This window comes from Procambarus clarkii, chromosome 1 (assembly GCF_040958095.1).
Source record: "Procambarus clarkii isolate CNS0578487 chromosome 1, FALCON_Pclarkii_2.0, whole genome shotgun sequence".
Classification (NCBI taxonomy): Eukaryota; Metazoa; Arthropoda; class Malacostraca; order Decapoda; family Cambaridae; genus Procambarus; species Procambarus clarkii.
In genome coordinates, this window is record NC_091150.1 from 61,670,853 (window position 1) to 61,688,249 (window position 17,397).

Consider the following 17,397-nt stretch of genomic DNA (forward strand, 5'->3'; position numbering starts at 1 on the left):
ACTGTGCAGATTTGGGACGTGTCCCTCCAGTATTTTCCATGTGTATATTATTTGGTATCTTTCTCGTCTCCTTTCTAGTGAGTACATTTGGAGAGCTTTGAGTCGATCCCAATAATTTAGGTGCTTTATCTTGTCTATGCGTGCCGTATATGTTCTCTGTATTCCCTCAATTTCAGCAATCTCTCCTGCTCTCCTGCCCCTATGGCCTTTTGTTTGCCCTATTGTCTTTTGTACCCGTGCCTATCCCTTATTTGTTGCGAGGCAGGTACTTTGGGGAGGGCGTTTTTATTCCTGTATTTGTTTAAGTATTGTTACTTTGCCATGTGTGTTCTACTTATGCATTCCTATATTGTGTTGATTTTTGTTTTTGTGTTTATTTTTATTTGTTTTTATTTATGTTTTTATTATTGTTCTTTGTTTTTATTTTTGACTTGTTGTGTGATGTGCATTCTTCTTGTATCTATTTTCATGATGTCCTTTATGTTGTGTTTTTGTTCCCAGTCCTTCAGGCCGGTGCTTGTTTGTTTGTTGTATATGTTACTATGTTTTGTTTCTTGCTTGCATGGAGTGCTAGTTTGTTATTATTGTATATTTTGGGCCCTATTCATTTGTTTGTTGCGAGGCGGTTGGTGTGGTGTGAGTGTTTATATTCATGTCTTGTTTCCGTGATGTACATTTGCACTGGTGTTTTCTGCTTGCATTATATGTTGTACTTATTTGTTATTTTTTTTTTGTTTTGTTGTATATTGGGATTTTATTGTTATATTTTACATTGTTACTCTTGATGTTTGATTTGTTTTGTGATGTTTTGTTTTGTACTGTTACTGTGCTTGCTTGTTTGTCTTTGTTTTGTTTTGTGTCTTGGTGTATGCTAAATTTCTGGTGCATTTACCGTGTTTGTAACATGTTGTACTGAGCTGTCAGGCCTTCTGGCCGCTGCTTTCTTGTTTAGTTTTGTTATGTTTTCTATGTTCTTGTCTTGTTTTTTATTGTATTTAATTTGCATGCTATGCATGTAAAAAAAAAAATAATAATAAAAAAAAATTGTGCTTCACTTTAAAATAATCCTAAACCTAAATAAATAAATAAATAATAAATAAATCCTACAGAACCTAGACACCTTAACACCAATGCCTAAATATGCACAGCATGCTAATATATAACAATGTTAATATATATTTAAAAAAATCGTATTTTAAATGAACAGCATGTTAAAATAGATGAATGCGTCTTTGGGGTCGACCGCTGGATGGAATGGACTTTGTGGGAGGACGGGTTGAGCACTGCCTATAACCATACCAAGTCCTGCTCATGAATTTTGACAACAAGCTGGCCCACAGAAGCACTGTATATTATTATGGACGAATTGTGTAGTCATTTCAATACAAAAGTTTTACCTTTAACAAAATTACACATTCCAAATATAATAAAGACAAAAAATAACTCGCCCATACAACTCGTAACGAGGTACTTTACTGGGTTATGGTTGAAGTGTGTTGCCTTCCCTACATCCATTTTGTCAGAGCTAGTATATGCCTAGTTGTACTCAACTAGTTGTGCTTGCGGGGCCTAAGATTTGGCTCTTTGGTTCCCCCTCTCAACCGTCAATCAACTGATGTACAGGTTCATGAGCCTACTGGGGTCTATCATATCTACATTTGAGGTTGTGTATGGAGTCAGCCTCCACCACATCACTGCCTAATGCAAACCATTTGTTAACTTCTCTGACACTGAAAAAGTGACTGATGTCTGGCGGGAGTGACTGATGTCTGGCGGGAGTGACTGATGTCTGGCGGGAGTGACTGATGTCTGGCGGGAGTGACTGATGTCTGGCGGGAGTGACTGATGTCTGGCGGGAGTGACTGATGTTTGGCGGGCGTGAAGGATGTCTGGCGGGCGTGACTGATGTCTGGCAGGCGTGACTGATGTCTGACGGGCGTGACAGATGTTTGGCGGGAGTGATTGATGTCTGGCGGGAGTGACTGATGTTTGGCGAGCGTGACTGATGTCTGACGGCCGTGACTGATGTCTGGCGGGAGTGATTGATGTCTGGCGGGAGTAACTGATGTCTGAAGGGCGTGACTGATGTCGGGCGGCCGTGATTGATGTCTGGCGGGCGTGACTCATGTCTGGCGGGCGTGACTCATGTCTGACGGGCGTGACTCATGTCTGGCGGGCGTGACTCATGTCTGACGGGCGTGACTCATGTCTGACGGGCGTGACTCATGTCTGACGGGCGTGACTCATGTATGACGGGCGTGACTCATGTCTGACGGGAGTGACTCATGTCGGACGGGCGTGAGTGATGTCTGACGGGCGTGACTGGTGTCTGGCGGGCGTGACTGATGTCTGGCGGGAGTGACTGATGTCTGGCGGGAGTGACTGATGTCTGGCGGGAATGACTCATGTCTGACGGGCGTGACTGATGTCTGGCGGGCGTGACTGATGTCTGGCGGGCGTGACTGATGTCTGGCAGGCGTGACTGATGTTTGGCGGGAATGACTGATGTCTAGCGGGCGTGACTGATGTCTGGCGGGAGTGACTGATGTCTGGTGGGAGTGACTGATGTCTAGCGGGCGTGACTGATGTCTAGCGGGCGTGAGTGATGTCTAGCGGGAGTGACTGATGTCTGGCAGGCGTGACTGATGTCTGGCGGGAGTGACTGATGTCTGGTAGGAGTGACTGATGTCTGGCGGGCGTGATTGATGTCTGGCGGGAGTGATTTATGTCTGGCGGGAGTGACTGATGTCTGGCGGGAGTGATTTATGTCTGGCGGGAGTGACTGATGTCTGGCGGGCGTGATTGATGTCTGGCGGGAGTGATTTATGTCTGGCGGGAGTGACTGATGTCTGGCAGGAGTGATTGATGTCTGGCGAGTGACTCATGTCACAAGCATATTGCGTCAGATAATATCCAGCAGGACATAATTATTACTAATCTGTTAGAGAATTGAATAAGATTTTTTACTTTTATCAGTATTCTGTATAATAATTAATTACTTATAATATAACCACTAATGATCCAATAGCCGAGAGTTATTAACTAAAAATATCACAAAATAACAGTTTTATCTGTTATATACGAACGCTATGGAGGAAATAGAAATTCTCTCCATTTCTCGATTAACACCATTTAACGAGAATATAGATATTATTTAATTCCCTACAATTGCAACCCTGTTCTCATTAACGCATTACGTAAAGTAATCACACGAAAGGAATTTTCAGTCTTTACTAAATTCAATTGCGAATGCGAGTAAGAGGGTTGAGGGAGAAGGAGGAGTGGAGACGCCATTGCTAGCGACGCTATTGACACGAAAGGTAGCGACGCCATTGCTAGAGACGCCACCAGAATTGCGACACGAGCGTCCGGGGAGAGGCAAATTACCAACCACAACGCCAGGCCCTTGCTATTAATCGGCCTAATAGCAATCTGTGGATTGCATCGGTGGATAGCCAACTGGTTAAATGTTCTTATAATTTAATTGAGCTCCTATAAATTTCTGACACTATATCCATCGTTATGCTGCTAGCTAGACCTCCCCAAACAACAAGTACGTCCGTAAGGATTCTGCTTTGTCCCTCCTAATGAATAGCGATGACACAATTTACCTGGTATAGACAATTTGTACATTTAGTTGGAATTTCAGCTTGTGTTGAAGCGGCCGTGGTCTTCTCAATTTCCCACGCCACGCTCGGGCACACGTGTACAGCAAGTACCAGATGACGCCATCATGACTCTACATCTTCGTTCACTATCACAGCTAAGCAGCTGAATCAGTTTCAATTTATATCGTATTTCATTAAGTGACGTTGATAATTAATCTTAAGTCAAGAATATTTCATTTATATGATTTAAGAAATCTAGCACAATTTGATAGCCTCATGAACTTTAAATGAGAATGATTTCTTCTTAATCAACATATAATATTCTTGTTACCAACCCTTTAATGAACTAGTGACGAACCACACTGGTTCCTAGATATATATGATCTTTTAGAAATAACCCCCCAATGTTGATATTTGAGGCTTTGACTGTAATACAGTCTATTCATTGTTTTAAGTGATTGTTAAATCAATCATCATACATAGGCACTGGTGTTATAATGTCAATCTTATGATCACCTATATTTGTTTTCCCTCTTTTCTCAAAAGTGGGTGGTCCTTCGATTTATGTTAATTATCATTATTAAATAATTCAATATATGAGTCAAAGTCCAGATACCCAACATTTTGATCCTTATCGAACCAGATACATACCAATTAATTATTACTAACCCTGATAACATTATATTCCACAATTAGGAAGTACATTCTGGTGTTAAATATTATTTACGGCAGTAGAATACTTGCTAAACACAATTAATACTCTTGTGTTCATTTAATTTCTTATACACATAATTTCTACCTGTCTATATATTATATAAAATTACAAAATCCAAAAACATAGCATTATTTTACACATTATTGAACCACATTTAGTGTAGTTATTATGCCAACCCAACAGAGGTAGGATATTTTAGACTGACACGGTACTAAGATTTGTACAAATTCAGTCTACACTATTAGCTGCATTAATAGGTAGGATTATTACCTAACTAGTACTGTTAGACATTGCTGGTGCATTATTATTTTATGTAGTGCTGACCCTAATAGGTGGGATTAACCATTTATTGTGTAATTACATTTATTACATGTTTATATGTACATCTTTGAGTGTTACTGTAAGTTCACTACCCATCCAAGGCTGATTTTGAAGAGCTAAGCTAAGGAACACCTGTAGTGATACCAAGGCACCACTCAAATTGTAGTTACTTATTATTAGGTAGGTAGCTAATCTCCAAATGAGGTAAATTACAATCAGCCTAAAGAAAATATCAGGCTGTCAATAATTATACCTGGTCTACATAAAGGAGTAAGTTACATAGCTGTCCAAGCAGCTATATAAGCCCTATAAGTCTCAAACTTAAAGCCAGAATGGCTACTCCAGAAAAAAACTGGAAGAATCTTGAAAGGTCTTCAAAATCACCTGTCAAGACTACTTGACAAATGTCACAACTGTTTAGGAACTGATTCAGTTGACATCGTCAGGCTAAAAATTTCCACAAAGGTGGTTAGCCAAACATATGACCAAGTAAAGGATAAAATCGAGTCTTAAAGGAACATACTCCTTGTCAGTAATACTGACCCAGACGAATTGAGTCTGATAGAATCTGACCTTGCCGACTATGAAGATATAATTCAAGACAAGTTAGATCACTATAACAAAGTGCTTGCGACACAAAATGTTACTGATTCGTTAGAACATTTTTGTAGTAGACCTACACCCAAGCAAGCACCCAGCTCAGATGAAATACATGAGCTACCTCAAAATGAGGAGAATCCTCTAATCAATACACAGGATCAACAACTGAAGTTCAACCTTCATTTTCTACCATCTCATCTAATATGGAGTCGACTGCTAGCGGCCGTGGAGTGAGGACGTTTACCGACCCTCCGTGGCTGTTGGAGTTGTTTGCCGTTTGGTCGCCAGGTGGTGGGGCGTCACTGCCCTCCCAGTGTTGTTGCCTGCCTGGCTGCGTGCTGACGTGGCCTTTTTGCCATGGGGGGCCTGGCTATTCCTCCTGTGTTGAGGGTAAATTCCGTGGGATTGGAATTCACGTGTAAGGCTGGTTATCCGGCCGTTGAGTTAGTTATGTGTGACATGCTTCGTGTCCCGGTGGAAGCTGTGTATGGCGTTGAGCTTGTTACGGCCCACCGGGTGATTGTCAAGTTCGTGGGGGAGGAGGAGTATCGGGACTTCCTCCGGCGGAACGAGGGGCGTTCATTGCAGTTGCCGGATGGCGCCGGCTCCGTTACGATCTCGGACCGAAGTGGTGCCCTGACATATGTCAGTGTGCACGGTGCGCCCCTGGAGTTCCCTGAAAACCTTCTCCGGCGCTTCTTCGGGAGGTATGGTGCAGTCATCAGTGTGCGGGTGAACAAGCTGTCCTCGGGGAAGTATGCTGGGAAGCAGTCGAATGTCCGTACATTAGGTATGCGCCTGCGGTCGGATATCCCATCTTCTGTCCGGCTGCTGGGCTACTACGTTCGGGTGTACTATGCCCGGCAGCCCTGTACTTGTTTCCGGTGTGGCCAGTTGGGGCATCAGGCTGCCGAGTGCTCTGAGACACCTGCTGCGCCCGTTAACTTATTCCGGGAGGAGGATTTCCCGCCGCTCCCTCAGGGCGTGGATTCCGGAGATGAAGTGGAGCAGGTCCCAGTCGCTGCTGATGCGGCCCCTCCTGCGTCACCCGACATGCCCCCGGTGCTTGTTGCCCCTCAGCCGAGTGCGTCTGTGTCTTCCTCGACTCCTGCTGCTGCGCCTGGTTCTGCGCCCTCGCCAGGTGTTCCGGCTGTGTTGGGTGTTGGGGGTGCTGCGGAGCATCCTGTTGTGTGCGGCCCGGTTCCCCATGTGGTTGAGGCTGCTGAAGTACTGCGACGGGCGTTGGTTCGCCCGGTTCGTGAGGGCCGTGGTTCTGGGTCCGCCTCCGGCTGTGAGGATGTGCGGCCAGTGCCCAAGCGTTCTAGGCGCTCTTCTACTGCTTGGGCTGATATGGAGGACTACGACGCGGGTGGAGCTTCGGGAGATGGTGTGGCGGTTCCAGGTGCCTCGTGCTCTACGACGCTGGTGGTGGCTGATGTCCATGTGTCGGCTGTTGACGATGATTGTGCGTCTAATTTACCTCCTGTTCTTTCTCCTGCAGAAGGTTCTCCGCAGTGGGAGGTGGTTGCTCCTACGGGCGTGGATGGTGTGGATCCTGGTACGAGCCGAGGCATCAAGCTGGTGCTGAAAAAGGATGCCAAGCGTGGGGGGTCCCGGCAGGTGCAACGTTCAGTGGTTGCCGAGGAGCCCTGTGAGGCAGCTGAGGCGGCTCCCAGTGTGCTGCCCATTGCCCGGCCTCTTGGGAAGGAGCCTCTCCCTCTCATCTTGGCCTCCAGAGTGGCAATGGATGCTGACCATCCGTTGCATTTTGAAATTGTTGACCGTGTGCGTCCTGCTCCGTGGTGCCCTTCTACCATCTGGATTCGTCGGGCTAAGTGTTTTATTGTGGGTGTGCCAGAGTTAATGCCCGATCCTCGTACGCTCAATAGTGACCATGTTTCGGAGGACATTATGTTACTTTGGGAAGCGTACTGTATTCGCTTCCCAGCGGAAGAGTGGCCGGACAAGTATGAGATCTTTTCGTAGTCTGTGTGCTTGCTGTGTGTTTTATTTTTCTTTTGTTTTCTTGTGTTTTTGATGTTGGCCCTTCAGGCCGGTGTTTAGTGACTTGTGTTTCTGCCTGATTTTTATTGTAATTGGCCTCGCCTTTTGTTACGGGGCGTTAATGTATTGATTTTCTGTTGCTTTACCTGTTGCCTCTTGTTGTATGTTTTGTTTTTTGGAGGTGTTGTTTTGTACTGTGATTGCTGGATTGCCATTGTATTCTGTTTTATGTTTTGATGTATGCTGTATTTTTCATGTTTCTCTTGTGTATGTGTTTTGTTGTGCTCGGCTGTCGGCCCTTCTGGCCGGTGGTCTATTGTTTTCCTTTATGTATTCTGTATTTTTATTGTATTTAATTTGCATGCTCTGCATGTAAAAAAAAAAAAAAAATAATAAAAAAAAAAATAAAAAAAAAAAAAATCTCATCTAATACAACTTCACGGAATAATTCATTTACAGAGTTTGATCAATTTTCAGACAGCTCTTCTCAATGTTCCCTGGATTCTATAAATTCAATGCAGGAGGCTACTGAAGTAACTAGCGCCTCACAGGAACCCAGAGAAACAAGTGGAGCTACAGATGAAACTCTTAGTAAAGCTACAATAGCCAGTGAATCTGAACCAGAAAATGATAAAGCTGAAGCTGCAGCAGCAGCCGAAGCTGTAATTAAAGCTGAGGCTAAGCAAGAAGTTTTAAGCAACACAAGTAATGGTCATAATTACTTACACCAGCCTTCTAGAGCAAGTGCTAACAATGATAAGACTGTTATAAACCTTGTGCACCAATTACTAGATTTATCTCCACCAGAACAATCTTTTTTTTTTTTTTTTTTTTTCTTTTTATTTTTAAAACAGAGCAATTACAGCGTACAGTAACCATATAAACAGGAAAGCAGAGTAACAAAAAACACAGAACAACAACAACACAGATAACAAGGAACACAGATCACCATAACACAAAAGTGAAAACAAAGAATAACATAAAAACTCATAAGAAGACATACACACAAAACAAAAGCAGCACCACCCAGACGGGGCGTGCCAAAAGCGTCAGTAATTACAAGAGCACACAAGGAGCACAATATAACCAGAGGTAAAATATAAACAAGGAATACACATACAAAATTAACACCACAGAATCGAGAACACAATAACTGTAAATACAACATAGTAAAGAAAATGCAGGAAATTAACAAGAGAATACATCAAAGCAATACACAGCACAATATATAGAGCAAAGGAAACAGAACATTTGCATGACATAGTAAATTATTAAATAAAATATAAAGAATCGGTACATCGGAACATATAACACAGGAAATAGGACACAGATAAGAGAACAAATCGTAAATAAGCATAAACAAAAATGGAATCTTACACATAGGTAACAATGAAAGAGTCAAAAAAAAAGAAAACACACTAGAGCATTATAACCCAGCAAGAACTAGGTAAGAAAACAGGGGAAGAAAAAAAAGGAACCCGTAACACATAGCTCAACAAACCAACGAAAGAAAGAAGCAACACAAAGCAAGAACCACACACAGTCAATCTTCATATTTATCCGGATAAGAACGACGCGGGACTTCTTTCGATAGGCATCCCACTGTGCCCACATTTCCAGAGGCGCGTTAACGTGACTACGGGACCCTCGTGGTCGACGCATGAAGTCAGGAACCTCCAGCTCGGCTCCCTCCACCACGGGGGCGGTAGGCACGGGAAGAGGCCGCACAGAGGGCTTTGATACAGACGGTGGAACCACACGGGACTGAAGCACAGGAGTCGGCTGGACACAGGCCGGCAACTGAGCGGGCGGAGTCGCAGGGGACGCAATCACAGAAGGCGATGGTGCAGGGGCCGACACCACAGGGGACGGAGTAACAAAGGATGACTGAGCAGAGGGCAAAGGCGTGGAAGGCACAGACATGGACGCCAGAGGCACGGAGGCCGCCGGAACAGAAGCATTGGGAAGAACCGGCACCAAGCCCCTACCCTCTCTCGCAGTCTCGGCCGGTGCCACAACCTCCCAACCCAGGGAACCAGCATCCGGTGACGCGGAGGCAGCCGGAGAAGACACCGGACCAGGGCCAGGCGACAATCCCACCACAGGACCCATCACTGCTGCAACACGGCCCACAGGAGCCGCAGGCACTCCAAGAGCGACGCACACATCACACTCCCCAGAAGACGAACTCCCGGAGTCCTCAAATTCCCCGACGTCGGCCCAGGCCGCATTACGAGGCGGAGACAGACGCAAAGCTCGTCGCGAACGCTTGGACACAGGTCGCAGATCGTCGGAATTTTCATCCCCGCTAGGAAGCACCGTAGCAGAACCGCTGGTTGCTCGCGCAACTCCCCGCAGCGCACGATCACTCGACATCGCAGCCTCAACAACCCGGGGAACAGGACCACACACCGCAGGAGACATCACAGTGTGCACGTCGACACGAGTCGAAGACACAGCTGCCGGAGACAGTACAGGCCGAGGCTCGGCCTCGACGTCCGGAGCCACGAGACCACACACCACAGGAGACACAACTGGAGACTCGACTGGAGACGAGGCAGGCAGGGGAGGCTGAGGTGCGGGAACCGGGGATGCACTTCCTCCCACTCCGACACCCACAGCCACATCGCGGCTGGCATCAGAGACCGGTAACTGGGCAACAGAGGACTGGGTAGCAACACTGTCCACAGCAGCACCGTCCGACAGGTCCGGGACCGCCAACGGGGGAAAGTCCTCCTCCCTGAAAAGGTTCACAGGCCCGACCCGGCTCGCATCACATCCCGCAGCCTGATGTCCCGAGAGACCGCACCGGAAACACGTCCGGGGCTGACCCCCATAGAACACGCGTACCATGAAGCCCAGAAGCTGGAGAGACGAAGGGATGGAGTCCTTCAAGCGCAGCGCCACAGTGCGGGTCCCATTCGGGATACCCTTCCACCGCCCGGAGGAGACTGCATTCATTCGGACACTCAAGACCCGCCCATACCGGTTAAAATGACGCTGGAGAAGAGAGTCAGGGAACTCAAAGGGAGCACCATGAACCGCCACATAGGTAGTCTCACTGCACCTGTCCGACACTATCACCGAACCACCACCTTCAGGCAGAGTAAATGTCCTCCCGTCATAGCAGTCCACAAAGTCACGATACACAGCCGTAGAGCAGAATTTCACAACAGCTCGATGCTCGGATACAAGTTGAACGCCGCACACAGACGCCACATCCACCCGCAACATGTCAATCATCACCGCCTCAACCGCCGGGTAAGAAGCTGGGCCAGTAAATTCTAAGCCAATGGTATCCCTCCGCTTCACAGGGGGGAGGGGGGCCGCCATCCCCCCAGCCGCCACGGCCCCAAGGGTCCGCTCACACACATAAACTACCACGGGGCAGCAAACCAGGAGCCCACAGGCGACACGTCCACCTCCGCCCAGAGCTAGGCGAACACTCTCCACCAGAACAATCAGTTGACTCTTTACCAGCCTTTAGTTTTCAGCTTGAGTCACTGTTAAATTCCTTCAGTAAAGAGGTGGATCACCCAACTGCTGAGTGGATGACTAAAATTATCATCCAGAGAAAATTGTCTGGTGACACACTCAATAAATTATATTTATACCAGAATGGTAATGTCCTGTCAATGCAGGATATATATGCAGGTTTGCGCAATATAAGCAATCAATCAGCAAACCAGGCACTTAATGCTTCTTCTGAATGCACCGAAACTGTACCCACATCAGTTTCCTTACATGAAACTCCTAAAGTGACACTGTCACTAGTTAACAAGGGTACTAATAATCGATGTAATAACAATAGGTCAAACACTGATTCATCAGTAAGGCCTAAGAGCCTCATAAGTGCTCCTACGAGACCTAAGAGTCCAATGAGTATTCCCAAGAGCCCAATAATTACTTCCCAGAGTACACCAAGTACTCCCAAGAGAATACATAACAAGAAAATGCAAGCAGCAAAACCATCACAACCTACAGTTACAGTTTCACCTAAATCGGTGACCCCTAAACGAACTGTAGGATGGGGATCATGTTTGTTTTGCAATCAAAAAAATTCTCTGTACAAATGTACTAATTACCCTAATAGAGACAACGAGTCAGACGACTCAGTTACACAAATGTACTAGGTGTCTCAAATCACATAATGTTAATAGCTGTGACACCCCACTGAACACCTGCAATAGGTGTAAAAGGGGCAAGCATCATGCTGCACTGTGCAAATTTGTCAAGACAAATTATGTCAATCCTAGAATAGGAAGTAGAGAATCTACACCAGTACAGTGCTGCAAGGTGCGAGATGTGTACAGCGTAATTTCACCAGCATCTCAAGTGGATGCAACCTTGCCCACTGCCAAACTTCAAGTAAAGAACAAGGGAGTCAAGGTCACCAATCGTGGATTATTTGATCAAGGATCCCAGAGAAATTTAATTACTCAGAAAGCGGCAGAGGCACTCAATGTACAACCAATCAGACAGGTAAAATTAAACCTGTCAGGGTTCATGATAAATAGAGGACCCCAAGAATACTTAGTAGTTCAACCGCTTGTACGACTAGGCAGTCATGTCAAGGCTATTCAAGCCATTGTTGTAGATCAAATACCTTTTGACCTAAATATTAAGGGTCTGGGGTACACAGCCCACTTCCTGCAGGAACGTGATCAAGGATCACAGAAAACCTTCATCACACAACAAATAGTCAAGCAGTTAAAATTAAAACCTGCAGTTAAAATTAAAACCTGCCAAAAGTGTGAGACTGAATATTTCTGGGTTCTTGACTAATAGTGGACCTCGTGAATACCAAGTAGTCGAGGTGTTAGTGAGACTTGGATCTTCCACTAGTCCAATACAAGCGGTAGTAGTAGATAAACTTCCTTCAGACCTGCAGGTCACAGGACTAGCTCGCACTGCGAGATATCTCAAACGAAACCGCATGAGGCTAGCAGATAACAAAATAAATTCTGACTGCCTCACTGATATTGTTATCCTTATAGGCGCTGACCATTATTATAAATTTATAACGGGATGCACCAGACAACATGGAATGAATTTGTTGTCATCTGCTGGAGGCAAGTTGCTTACCGGACCGGTGATTTTCCAACAAAATCCAGCGTCAACCAACCAACAATCTAACAATACAATAGTGGCATGACTAGGCTTGGAACAGTCACCCCTACATTTCAGAGAAATATCTGAAGATAATGAGTCTGATCCACCTGTACATCGTCTGTGGGATTTAGACACTTTAGGTATTGTCCCTGATAAACCAAGCCCTGATGATACATGGACTTACCAGCAATATCTGGACACAGTTGTCTATAAAAACAAACAACACTGGGTGAGACTGCCATGGAAGTTGAATCATCCACAACTTCCAGTTAATTATTTCATGGCAGCCTCTCAATTACAGCCTCAATTAATACGGTTGAAGAAACAGCCAGATAAATTGAACATGTATCATCAATTAATTAAACAACAACTCAATAGTAAATTTATCGAAATTGTTGATAATGACGACCGAAAAACAGGTCACTATTTACCCCATCACGCTGTGGTGAAAGATTCATTGACAACGCCAATACGTATTGTTTTCAACTGTAGTGCCAAAGTGAAGGCAAACAGCGTGTCCTTGAATGAATGTCTCCAAACGGGACCTAGCCTAACACAAAGGCTACATGATGTGCTATTACGATTCCGCACTGGTATTTTCGCTTATACTGCTGATATCAGTAAAGCTTTCCTTAGAGGAAACCTTTGCAAGAAGTGGATCGTAATTACACCAAATTTCTCTGGATTAAGGACCCACTGGATCCTGACAGTGATGTCATGACCTACCAGTTTGCCTCTGTGCTATTCAGTGCGACCTCTTCTCCGTTTCTACTTCAAGCCACATTAGATACACATTTGAAGAAGTCAAATAGCCCTTATAAAACGGAGATCAGTGACAACTTGTATGTCAATAATTTCCAGGGAACTACAAATTACAAATCCAAATTGGTAGAAATCTACCATGAGGCTAACCGTGAATTATTAGGAGCCAATATGCCACTACAATCATGGGCCTCAAACAATAAATCATTAAACCAGATAATCGAGAAAGAATTTCCGGGTTATCAGGTACCTAATCAATTAAAAGTTCTGGGCGTGGAATGGAACACAGGTACTGATGAGATGAATGTCAAGTCAGTACAAACCAATAATTCATCCCTTACCATGAGAAAATTACTCTCGTATGTCAGTCAACCATTTGACCCTTTAGGCTTACTTAGTCCTATATTAATAAGGGGCAAACTCCTCATGCAGGAATGCTGGCTGCATGGAACATATGGGATGGGATGATCCGTTGCCAATTGAGTTGCAAGACAAATGGCAAATACTCGCAACGGATTTCAATCAATTAGGTGTTTTGAAATTTCCTTGTAACGCTTCAGGACAAAACTTACCCACAAATTTATACGTTTTTTGTGATGCCTCTGGCAAAGCGTTTGGCGCTGCAGCTTACTTAGTCAATAGTGCACAATCAATTTTACTCACATCTAAAGCAAGAGTTGCTCCAATCAAGAAGAGATCTTTACCTCAAATGGAGTTAACTGCATTTGAGGATCTTCCTCAATACAATATATATCGTCCTCGTACTGATGGGAGTACGATTGGCTCATTGCCTGACCAAGACACTCAATAATATCCACTTTGGTGAAATCGTAGTGTGATCAGACAATGAGGCATTCTTACAGAGGGTAAGAAATAACAACAATAAAACTGCCTACGTTAGTAATCGCGTTAGGGAAATTCATGAATTATCTGCTGGATAAAAATTCAGACATGTCCCCACTAAGGACAATCCTGCAGATTACTTATCACGAGGGTTAACATTAAAACAGCTAATCAAGTCTTCGATGTGGTTTAATGGACCTTCTTGGCTTGTTAGTGGTCAGTGGCCCAAACAGAAACCACAAGTCATAGTGACCAGTATCACTACTCCCATGAAAGACCCAGAACCTCATTGAATCTCAGCTATTAATCCTCACAATTATTCTAACTTGAGTAAGTTATTAAGAGTGACAGCACATGTGTTTGACTTTCTTGCTAAGATAGGAATCCGGCAAAAGTTTCCCAATCCTATACTCTACTGGATCAAACGTGCACAACAAGAGACATATGGAAGTGAATATGAAAATCTTCCAGATAAATTAACCAAGTCTCTAGGTATCTGGTATGATACCAACACTCACAATATATTACGGTGTGGAGGACGTTTGCCTCATGCAAAAATTGATTTGGATACAAAAAATCCGATCCTTCTACCCCGTCACCACATTATTACAAAACTTCTAGTTTTACATCACCATCAATATGGTACTTTGCAAGGTGGAGTGTTAGATACTCTCACCGACCTAAGACAGAAATATTGGGTTCCTCAAGGTCGTCAAACTGTCAAATCAATCATTAAGTTCTGTGTAATCTGCAAAAGATACGACGCACGAGTGTGTCCTTACCCAGGACCTCCACCACTCCCTAAGGAGAGAGTAGTCCATCTTCGTCCTTTTGAGACCACTGGTGTCGATTACACAGGAGCCTTGCTTCTCACTGGCACTCCAGATAAGATACCAGTGAAAGCTAATATTTGCCTCTTCACGTGTGCAACCACACGAGGCGTACATCTAGAAGTGACTTCTGACATGAGTGCCGAAGCCTTCATCCAAGCTTTTCGTAGATTTGCAGCTTACAGATCCTGTCCCAAACTAATGATATCTGATAATGGTTCAAATTTTGTGGCAGGAGAAGCCTGCCTACGAGAGATATGGAATCATCCAGAAGTGCAGTCTGTCATGCAGAAACGACAATGCCACTGGAAATTTATTGCTCCCAGAGCCCCCTGGCAAGGTGGGTTCTACGAACGTATGATAGGGACTGTCAAGAAATGTTTAAGGAAGACCTTGCATCGACAGAAAATTAGTTACTCTGAACTCCAAACACTCGACGTGGAAATTGAGGCGCGAGTCAACAATCGCCCATTAACTTACCTGTCAGATGACTTCTCACAGAGAGAACCCCTGAGTCCCTCACATTTAATACATGGAGGCCTGCTGAGCCCTCTGATACCTTTGGCAGAAGTGCATCCCGTCGACCCTTCCCATGCAACCAGGAGTGACTTAGTGGAAAGTTACCAACACCTCTCGAGAGTAATTGAAAGGAGGAATGAGGTGTGGACTCGAGAGTACCACTATGGAGCTTCGAGCCCCTTATAATAAAGTTCAACTCAAACCAGGAGACCTAGTATTGGTTGACAGTGATGGATCAAGGTCAGAATGGCCTATAGGCAAAATTGTCTCTATCCACCCAAATCACCAAGACATCCTGAGAGTTGTACGGGTTTTGTGCCAAGGCATTACTACCCTAAAAACATTAGAGAAGTTGGTACCTCTCGAATTAGCAGAACGAGTGTTTAGCAGGATCAACTTCACCTACAGTTTCCGAGGAAAACAATTTTGATCCACCGAGCACCCGCTGACCTAGAGCAGCTGCTCAACAATGTAAACGGGAACTACAAGCCTATTATAGCTCTGACTAAGAGCAAATAATTTCCCATCCAATTCGAGTAATCATGATGATGCTGTGTTGTGATGTCAAGTAACGTCCCATGCATGCAAAAGAAATTTAGCGCACTAAATTTTGAAAAAGAAATTGAAAACATGCCCATGCACTCGGCCCTAGGTCCAGACTCATGGAATTCAATATTTATAAAGAAATGCAAAGTGCCGGTAGCACAGGCACTCAGTATAGTGTGGAGGAAGAGCTTGGACACGGGGGAGATACCAGATGCACTTAAAGTAGCAGACATAGCCCCTCTGCACAAGGGAGGGAGCAAAGTATTGGCAAAAAATTATAGACCAGTTGCACTAACATCGCACATCATAAAAGTATTTGAGAGAGTGATTAGGAGTCAGGTCACCAATTTCATGGAGACCAATGACCTTCACAACCCAGGCCAACATGGATTTCGAGCGGGAAGCTCGTGCCTCTCACAGCTACTTGAGCACTACGACAAAGTCACTGAGGCATTAGAAGAGAAACAGAATGCTGATGTGATATACACGGACTTCGCAAAGGCTTTCGATAAATGTGACCATGGCGTGATAGCACACAAAATGAAGTCAATGGGAATAACCGGTAAAGTAGGACGCTGGATACTCAGTTTTCTGTCAAACAGGACTCAGCGAGTAACTGTCAACCATATAAAATCTATTCCAAGTGCAGTGAAAAGCTCTGTACCTCAGGGTACAGTCCTTGCACCGCTGCTTTTCCTTATTCTCATATCAGATATAGACAAAAATACAAGTCACAGCTTCGTATCATCCTTTGCAGATGACACAAAAATCAGTATGAAAATTACCTCGGCTGAGGACATTGAAAAACTTCAAGCTGATATTAATAAAGTTTTCGACTGGGCATCAGAAAATAACATGATGTTTAACAGTGATAAATTCCAGGTACTCAGGTACGGTAAAAATGAGGACCTTAAACATAATACAGAGTACAAAACACAATCAAATGTACCCAAAGTAGGAAAACAGCATGTAAAGGATTTGGGAATAATAATGTCTGATGACCTAACGTTTAAGGAGCATAACCAAGCAAATATTGCGACAGCCAGAAAAATGATAGAATGGATTACGAGAACTTTCAAATCCAGGGATCCCATCACAATGGTTGTACTCTTCAAGTCACTTGTGTTGTCCCGTCTTGAGTACTGTTCAGTACTCACTTCCCCCTTCAGAGCAGGAGAGATTGCTGAAATAGAGGGAATACAGAGAACATATACGGCACGCATAGATGCAATAAAGCACCTAAATTATTGGGATCGTCTCAAAGCCCTTCAAATGTACTCACTAGAAAGAAGACGAGAGAGATATCAAATAATATACACCTGGAAGATACTGGAGGGCCAAGTACCAAATCTACACAGTAAAATAACAACGTACTGGAGTAAACGATATGGAAGAAAATGTAGAATAGAACCAGTGAAGAGCAGAGGTGTCATAGGCACAATCAGAGAACACTGTATAAACATCAGAGGTCCGCGGTTGTTCAACGTCCTCCCAGCAAGCATAAGAAATATTGCCGGAACAACTGTGGACATTTTCA